Source organism: Poecile atricapillus, chromosome 2, assembly GCF_030490865.1.
Source record: "Poecile atricapillus isolate bPoeAtr1 chromosome 2, bPoeAtr1.hap1, whole genome shotgun sequence".
Classification (NCBI taxonomy): domain Eukaryota; kingdom Metazoa; phylum Chordata; class Aves; order Passeriformes; family Paridae; genus Poecile; species Poecile atricapillus.
Window position 1 is genome coordinate 44,423,585 of NC_081250.1, and position 9,677 is coordinate 44,433,261.

The following is a 9,677-nucleotide window of genomic DNA, read 5'->3' on the forward strand; positions in this document are numbered from 1 at the left end:
GAAGCTCAGCAGCTTCTATGAATTTCTCTTGAGAGTGAGATAGGACTTGTTTGCCTTTTGGGGGATCCTGAGAAGGGAGAAGAGAGCACAGAGGACATATGGTAGTCAGGCAGGATGGTTGTGAGTCCTGCCAACAGAACAGCTGTGCTGGGAGCTGGCAGGTGCTGGTCTCCTCTGTTTTTCAGAATAGACCAGCCAAGCAGAAGTACAAGCCATTTCTCAATAGGGGAGCCTGCTTTCTTGTGGTCAGCAGAAACTGAAAAGACACAATGAGATGCAGAAACAAGAAATCTACAGAAGTGGTAGCGAGAGTAGGAAGAATCAGACATCTCTGTCCACAAGAGATTATATGATTTCTTTTTCTCTCTCTGGTGTTATTCCAGACACAGGTATAGTTTATGTTCAGTTATGTTATTTGCTGCTATCTCATATGCCTCTGACGCTGTTAGACTGCCCAATAACTTAGGTTTGGTTGATGTGAAGACAGCATGAAATACAGGGTCTACTGGTTTCAGGTTTTGCCAGAATAAAGCAATCGTATGGGAAGGACTGGGTCAGTAATCTTTCACAAGCTGTGTGTGTAGAAATTTTTAAATCAGTCTCTGGGAGATGTTCCTCTAGTACAGGTTGTTGTTTCACAGATCATGTACATTTTCTCTTCAGCTTACTAGTAGTCCTTAAAGGATGTGGATATCAGATAAGCAGACAACATTGTTGTACCCGTTTCATCAGCCCTGCTTATAGAAACCAGAAGCTGTTCCTCTTCTAGTTCTTTTGTCTCTGTAAGGGCCTCATTAATCTCTTCTTTGACATGTTACACGAGGGCCACACGTTGGCTCTTCAGCCACAATAAGTATGACAGAAAATCTTTCTTTGAGTACATGCTTTTGAGGAAAAAACACCTCTTGCTTTTTACAATGCTCTCTTAGGCACTGATGTTTTTTAGATCTGGATGTAAATTTTTTTCTGCTCAATAGACCACCATGCATCTGCATTCTTATCTTGTCCCACTCATTATTTTCAGCTCTATCAAACTAGGTATCTTCTTTGAATTTCATCAGTGGCGATTTTTCTTGATTTCCAGACGAAGAGGTGAATAGAACTGAATCCAGATCTTAAATGTCTTCAACCCTGTAAGAATCCTGTTCAGTTAAGGAATGATTTCCCATCAGCAGCAACATTTTGCGAGATGTGCTGACCATCACCAGCAGCCTTTTGAGACCTGTCCTTAGCACACAGGCCACACTTCAGATATGTTTCTTATCTTTCAGGCATACTGTCAGCAGAGAAAAAGTCTGCAGCCATGAGAATTCCAGTTTGGAATTATCCATATGGCAGTAGCCTGAGGAAAGCACCTACCTGGCACAGTGCCTTTTGCCCAGTCCTTCTTTGGAAGGCTTCCAACTATCAAATACAGCTGCCATTATACCAACTCACTTCATGGTAAATTGCCACATAGGAAGGGCTGTCTTTTTAAGGGGACTGAGCAAGAGTGTTTCTGCAGAAGGAGGAATGCTCAGCCACAAAAAAGAGAAGAATGGTTGCAGCTACAGATGCCGAAAACTTATGATGTGTGAACTCCAGAAAATGAAGATTAAAAAATATATCTGCCAGTTGGTGAAAATCAAGAGGATGTGAATGAATCCTAAAATACCTTCTAATGGCATACCAGTGAACAGAGTCCTGGGAGAGCCTGCAAGGAAAACTGGAGAGAAAACAGGAAAAAACAAAGAAATCTCTAAGCAAATGAGACTATGCAGAAAATAGAGGAAAGGTGTTGTGAGTGCAGGTCCTGCCATTACCTGGAGAGAAAGAAGAGTGGAAGGGCCTGAGTATAACTGTAGTCTCCAGTAGGGGAGCTCTGAGGTCCTCTTGTAACACATGGCAGCCTGTCTTTTTCAGATGCTTCTTGGAGAACAGAGACTAAGGAAAGAAGAATGGGAGGAGATGGCAAGATTATGGGGAAAGGGGGAAGCATTCTCAGTGATGTTGCTGTGGAACTAAAGGTTTTGCAGGAGAAGAGGTCATTTTACCTCTTTACTAAATGGTATCAGGATATGTGGCACTTACCAAATAAATCACGAGTGCACAGGAGTGGACCAAACTTTATTGTCCTGACTGGAAGGAGATTAACCTTTATATGGGATGGTGGGGGGGCACATTTGATGTAACAGGAAAGAACTTAATAAAAGCAAAATGTGGAATAACCCATACCATAAAAAAATTTGCTTATCACCAAAATATTATTTCAGATTATTCTATCTTTTATGGGAAGTCTTACCATTAATTCACCATTTTACAGGAGACATGGGAGTCTTGCCAAAGGAAGGACTGGAGATAGACATTTACTTAACCCACTAACTAGGCTGTGAGATACTTACCACTGATATGCCAGGGCACCATCCATTCTGTCTGGCCAGGGACAGAGGATTCAGACAACTCCTCATTTGAAAGAGGCTGGCCCATGAGAGAAGCAGACAACAGTAAATAAAAAAGGATAACTATTGCAAGAATTAGCATTTTGATTGATTGTGTGGATTGGCGCAGGATTCAGGCTGCCAAAGTCACAGATGGACAAACATTTACCTTTCTCATCAAACTGTCCTCTCCATCAGGTGGCCAGCTCCTTCATGCATGGTCTGGCCTTGTGGGGTTCTTCTTTTGTAATTCAGGTGAATTGGGATCACAGTTTGCACTTCTGTAGCTCCCACCCTTCCTTGTTAGCAAAGTGTTTGTGGTACCAGTTCATTGTACAGTTCCTTTCTTTGTAATTTTTTATGTATTCCAAATTTGCAGCAAAACTGAGAGCAATCTGAGAGAGAACTTAAAAAAGGAAGTGAATAATTTCCTAGTTTTAGAGACAACCATTGTTTTTGTTTCTCAGGTGATTCACTCACAATTTATTTCAATAATTTTGAATGCATGAATTCCCCCAGGCTAAGATAGATGTTTGTGCTGACAAGGAAATTGTTTAAGCCAAAAACATCTTTTCCTTGTTCAATGCTAAGCTCCAATTCCTCTCACCATTTTTTTTTCTTTCAGTAGACCAGCCCTGTGCATTTTACTGTTTGTATCCACTGGTGATTGTGAATGGTGTCAGTCATCCTCTTCCTCTGCTTAATTCACTTTCTTTCTACATGCTGCACTTGCAAAGCTGCTACAGACAGAACTCCTCATTTAAAAAAAAGAACTGAAACTTCTCACCTCAAACATGACAGGAATAGTCATTTTGTATGCTTTATTTTACTTAAAATAAAAATCTCTGGTGCAAAAAACGAGTTTTATTATTCTTAAATGTGAAATGGCACAGCAGGGAGTTTTCTTTGTCATGTTCAGTGATCTTTTAAATGTTACTAAGCTGTTTCTGCAGGTAGGTAAGAAATTTGGGCTGTTTCTACTCTGAGGAGCAGTTAGTACCTGAGATTTAATTTTTTTAATTTTTTTTTTTCCTAAATGTCCAAGCCATCTCCTAATCATTACTATGAGGTCCTCTTAAAGGCTGGTCTTTCTGAAGAAAAAAAAATAAAATAAGGCAAGACAGGGGTGAATAGCAGAAGTGTTCTCAGGCCATTTTGTTGTTTATTGTGATGAGTTTAGATACAGAGGAAGGATGACAACGTGGCGTAAAGGCTTTGTGTTCTGTGTGCTGTGTGTTGGTGTCCCCAAGTCTCAAACACTTCAGCTGCTGGTAGCCTTTAAAAGCTTCTTAGATGGCTGGCCTTCTCCTAAACATCTACATCTTCAAAGTCTTTCCTGACATGTTGTTCCCAGGGCAGATGTAATATAAAGGAAGCTAGTTTAAAAAACTAAAGTATTTGCAGAGGACCAAGAATAAAAAAGAACTAACACTTGGTCTTGCTGATTACTAATCTTTCCATGTTTGCTAATGCCCAGGCACTCTGTTATCCCATGGAAAAGCTGTTTCACTGCAAGGCCTGCTCAAGACAATCTGTACAGCCAACGTATACAATGCTTAGTTCATTTTTAGTAGCAGGGAAAACCACTCAGGACACCAAAATAAAACTGTGACAGGCAGAACAAAAGGTTTTCATTGGAGCATCTCTGTCATCTTCATGATTCATGGGATATTCTGATTTGCTTTGTGAATTGTTGGTGAAACTGCCTGCGGTTAATTTTACATGCACAGACTTTCATTTACTCAACAAGCAAATAAATAAAACATCGGAGAAACTGATGTTTCTTCCATCAGCACAACGTAGTTACTAATTTTTTCTGACTTTTCATAAGCATGTTTTTTACACTCTGTACTTGTTCATCGGTGACTCCACTTGCTTGACTGGGGTGCTCAGCTTTAACCACGAATGACTTTTTAGAAAATGAGTTTAATAATGCCACCTTCTGGTGGAAATGCAAAGAAAGCTATGGGCAGAAGGAATGATAGCGTGAGCTCAGGGCAGAGGGTCCTGTGTGAACAAGGGTGATTGCAGGGATAGTGAGAGGATGTGATGACTGGAAATACTTGGCTCCAGGTGCTGTTAGCCTTGTACAAAAAGATGCATGCCACTGTCTACAGTTGAACCTTCTGAATCTGACTTGAACTGTAAACCCTGGCCTGGGCATTGTGTGTTGTTTTTATTGTTAACTTGAATTTTGTCCATCCCTTCCCTGTAGCCTCCTGAAACCTGAACTCCCAGGAAGATCTGGAGAGCAAGGCTCAGCAGTGGGACCAAGAAAAAGGGACTGAACAAGAGACCAAGTGAGGGTGAGCCTTAAAGATTCAAATGAGGGCTCCATTGGGAAAAAAACAAAACAAAACAAAACAGCAAACAAACAAACAAAAAATCCCAACAAAAACCAAAGAAACAAAAAACCCAAACAAAAAAAAAAAAGCAAAAAAGCAAAAAAACAAAAAACAAAAACAAAACAAAACCCAACCAAATTAAAAAAACCCAAGGAACAACAAAACAAAAAAAGCTGATCACAGTATGAGGATATCTATTTTCTAACACAGGAGTCCAAGGGGAAGGGGCACTACAATAAAGCAGAGATTCACTGCAGAGGGCCTCTGAAGCCACTTAGGGGTTTTGACCTGGCAATCTTCGGTCAGCTTTAATACTGCCATTCCCAAAACAGGCACACCCAGCCTTGAGCCTGCTCAGACACAATCCTTCCAGGGCAAAGAAGATGGGAGGTGAAGGTCCTTCATCTGCACCACGAAGTGCTGAAGAAGCAATTCCTGAGCACGCTTACCCTGTTCCCCATCCCTGGTTGCTTACAGGTCATTACTACTGGTTGAGGCCCTCCCAGTGGGAAAAGCTCCACATTGCCTTGTGCTCCAGCTATGGCCAAACTGGGATCGATGTTGCTCAGAGCAATTGCCTGGGGCAAAGTGGATGGCAAAGGGCAAAGGAGTAGAAAAAGGTGGTTTAACAACCTGCTCCAGGTGCGTTTCACATTTACCATTTCCTTCTGGTTCGCTCCTACCTGTTTGGAGGCTGGAAAAATAATTGAAGCAGCAGCTCAGGGTTTCAAGCAGCTCTTTTGTGTAAGGAACCGCCCTGCTCCGGGGCACAGGAGATTCCTCAAGGGAACAGTAGCTCGTGTCTGACACCAGGGGGACCCGTCTTGTCACAGGCGCTTTGTCGGTGTCCTCCGACCTGCCCTGCAAGTGTGGGCCTCTGCAATCTCTGCTGACATTTCTATGCCTCTCGGTGACGCTGGAGATAATTTTAATGTAGCAAATTTATGGGCTAAATGTGAGCTCCTCACGGGAGAAATGCTGCTCGGTTGCCTGCATGATCCTGGCGTATTGGACCTATGTGTTGTGGGAGTGTTGTGCTGCAGCTGGATATGCAGTGATAAATGCATGCAATTTATCAGACTTAAAATCTGTGTGGGTGGTAAACAGACTGTTCCAGTGGCAGCTGCAGTTGGAAAGTGGATTATATCCCCTGTATAGTGAAACAGCAGTGCCAGAGCCCTTGCTTGCATTCTCTATCCCATTCACTAACCTCTGTCTTCAGGAACACAAAGTTCAAATGCTCCTTCCTGCTGATTGAAATATCATAGCTAGAAATGTGGTAAATGCAAACTGATCTTCAAAAGCAAACCACTTTCCTCATGCAATGGGAGTTATTTCACAGTATTTCTTTAGGGAGAGGAATGAAAAATGCAATATATTAACATTTTTGTGTTGCATATTAGTGTAACAAGCAAAATCAGACAGGAACAGTTGGTGGATTTTTTAATTATTTTTTTTTCCATATTGAAAACAACCTTTTAAACACTGGCCCTGTAAAACACAGATCTTGATGTTTGGGTGTGTATGGTGAAAACCAAGCTCTTACAGTTGCTACCAAGAAAATTAGGAAGTGCTGCTTACAAGTGGCAGCAGAATTATTGCTAACTTCAACAGAAACTATGTGTATGTGGTTAAGTGTAAGAACAATTTTTAGTAGTTAGAAATTGTTCTCAATTTTTGCTTTGATTACTGAACTGGAATTTAAAAATAATAACTCTGGATGACACAGGTTTTCATTAGAGTTTCAGGTGTCCTACAGAGTTAAGAAACTGAAGTGCAAACAGTAAAACTTTGAGCAGGACTAGGACTAGGACTTTCTTAATACAGAAAATATTTCATTCAGTGGCTATTTTAGAAGTGGTGTGTTAATGGCCTTTGGCAAACGTGCACCATGCTTGGACTATAACTACAGAGGAAAGACATTACCAGATGGGACCAGAAAAAGCAACAGTGGGTAGAGATAATGCAACTTTGGATTTTCTTTGAAAGATTCTCATTTCTTTTTTAGTGATAGCAAAGCTTGAGATTTGCATGGATCAGACTTGTTCCCTTGTTGCCCTGCTAAGACAAGGGCCTTGTATGACTCACAAGATCTCAGTGAGGGACCTCACAAAGGTTACTGAGACAAAATGGAAATGACAGAACTTAACCCATAACTCATTAATTCATTGATAGTTTCTTTATGAAGAATGTCATTAAAACTTCAGACTACCCTGGGCCAGGACTTCAAATCCACTCCCACCAAATGCTGAATCCAAAGAAAACGTGGGTAGTGACCGGCTCCTTCTGATGCCAGTGTTGAAAATGACACCTTTCACTCCTGAGCAATTTCTTAGGCCAATGTGATGCTTTGATCAGCTGCACTTCGAAGCTTTTTGTACAAGTTTTTTGTTAAAAAAAACCAAGAATCCAGAGTGGCTAAAAAAAAAAAAATAAAAAGAAGAAAAAGGAAAAAAAGAAGTCAAAAGTAAATCCTATTGTTTTGGAACTGTGTTGTAAAATTTGAATGAGATGCATTCACAGTGGCACCTAAAAAAGTATTCATGTCCATGTATCTCACTGCAGTTCAGATAAATATGCATCTTGTTCATTCTATTTTTAAGTAGAACGTGAAATATAGTCATGAACCTGCCAAGGAAACTTGGATTCAGGTTTTGCTAGTTCCTCAAACTTAACCCAGCTGGGAAAAGATTTATGTAAGTGTCAGTGTGATTCTCAAACAGGAAAAAAAAGTTGATAATAATGAAGAATTATGATGCAAAGATAGCTCATCACCCCTCAAAACCCCAAAGGCCAACACCCGTCCCCAAAAGCCAGAGATTTCCTCACCTCCTTTTTGCACAACTAAATACTATTCAATGGGTAGATACAACAAGTGTGTGTGCATTTCCATGTGTAAATTGTGACTTGCTAAGTAAGCAAGAGTCTGTCCTTAATTTATGGCAGATGAAAAAGTTTTATGCCATACTGAGAGAGTGGTTTACTTTCTCATGGGTAGTGAGTAGGAACTGGATGTTGCTGGTCCTCAGGGATGTATAGATCCAATCTAAGGATAAATGTATCATTAGTGCTGTACACAGAAAGGCTTTGCAGGTCATAAACTAACCAGGCAGTTTCCTGCTGCAGAGGTTTTGAAAGAGAAGTTGTATCTTTAAATAAAGGCTACAATTAATTGAAAATCCAGTTCTTAGAGACATCAATGGGCTTTCCTTCAGGCTTGAATGGTGCAGTGCAGCAAAGGGCAGCAATGCCTGTGCCAGCTTGCAGCTGAGCCCAGCCCTGGTAAAATTTGCTACTTGCTGCTCTCAGAGCACAGGTATGTCCCATGGAGGCTGAAGTTTTTTAAGGAACAATTAAAAGACTACTCTTCCTGTGAATACAAACAAAGTGAAAATGGTGATTTTGGTTTTCACTTGGTTTTTCAAAGATTTATTGCTGCTCCCGTAAGGAGGAACCTGCATAAACGAGCGGTTTGTCGCCTAGGAACGCCCTGAAGTTTTTAATCTCATGCAAATGCTCACATATTGAGCAATAAAACCATAAAAATAAATGGCAAACATAATAACTTGCTAATACATGGCGGAAAACTTGACAATGTTATGCTGGCAATCCTTGGAAGTGTTCCATTGCACTGTGTGGCAGAGAAGACAGGAGTGCAGGTTTTTGGGAGGGGCCCTTGACTTGGAAGTGAAGGTTTTTTGCAGCTTGCAGAGGACCCAGGGCTATCGAGGCAGTCTGACTCACGGTAGCAAGTTTGCCCTGCCAGAGAGAGATGCATCTGGAAGGAGAGGGATGCTTTGCGCTGGTGATGGGTAGGATTGCTGGGGAACCTCTGGGTCAAAGAAGCAAAAACGTCTCCTTTCCTGGAGAGATGGCATCAAGCTCTGGACTTCCACCTTTCATTCTGAAGACAGCACATGGATCATATTTAAAGGTGCCTTTTACTCTTCCCACTCAGTAGCTCACCATTGTCTGGAAAATCAAAAGGAAGTTAAATAAACCAAGCACGATTGCATTGCTCAGTTTGGCAATCCACCGTCTTCAGGCTGACTTCATGCAGATAACTTCTTGTTTAGTCTCAGAGCCTTCCTCTTTCTTTCTGCACATCTTGACATTTCTTTAAAAAACATTGTAAAAATACCATTTCTTAAAATACCACTTTCTTGGGGGTAGGGATAAACAAAGTTGTACTTGATTAGGCAGGCTGCATTTCGAAAAATAATTTAATTTCAAGTGGCACTCATGCTACACTTAATCTTAGACAGCAAGTGTGGAGTCTGGAAGTGCACTTACAGCTGAAAATTACAAAATTGAGCATAGAGAATATATTTCCACCAAATACAAAGAGTTTATGAAAATGTGGTTTGGTTGAGTTTTTTTTACTGTAGATTGTGATGAGTCTTCAGTAGCAAAAAATGGAATATTTGTATAATTATTGCCATTGGCAAATTGCTCAATGGACACACACTCTCCACACTTTCTAGGAAACAAGGTGGTACTAAGGTCCACAAAGAAAGGCCCTACTCCTCCCTGTGACAGCCTGAAACAACTTTTTTTGTCTTAGTTCAGAGGTGAGTGTTTCTTCAGATTTGACATATTACCAGCTCCATCAGTGTACAGAAACAGGGCTCCAATGTCATGGAGTTGTTTTGTGAGACCGGTCCTTTATTTTTCCTTGTAAGGTGATCTCAGCTTCATTATTGGCAACAGTCCTTTATCCACTCACCTAACTCTAGTCCACAGTGCCAACAAATTCTCTTTTGCTTTTGCAGCAGATGATGACAGGGATGCCCAGGTAAAGGACATGTCTGATGGACATGTTGCATCCCCAATGCATTGTTACTGCATGAGTAGAAAGGATGTTTGGAGGCTGTGGAGTGCATATGTGTCCTCTGGGATGCATTAAGTCTGGGTA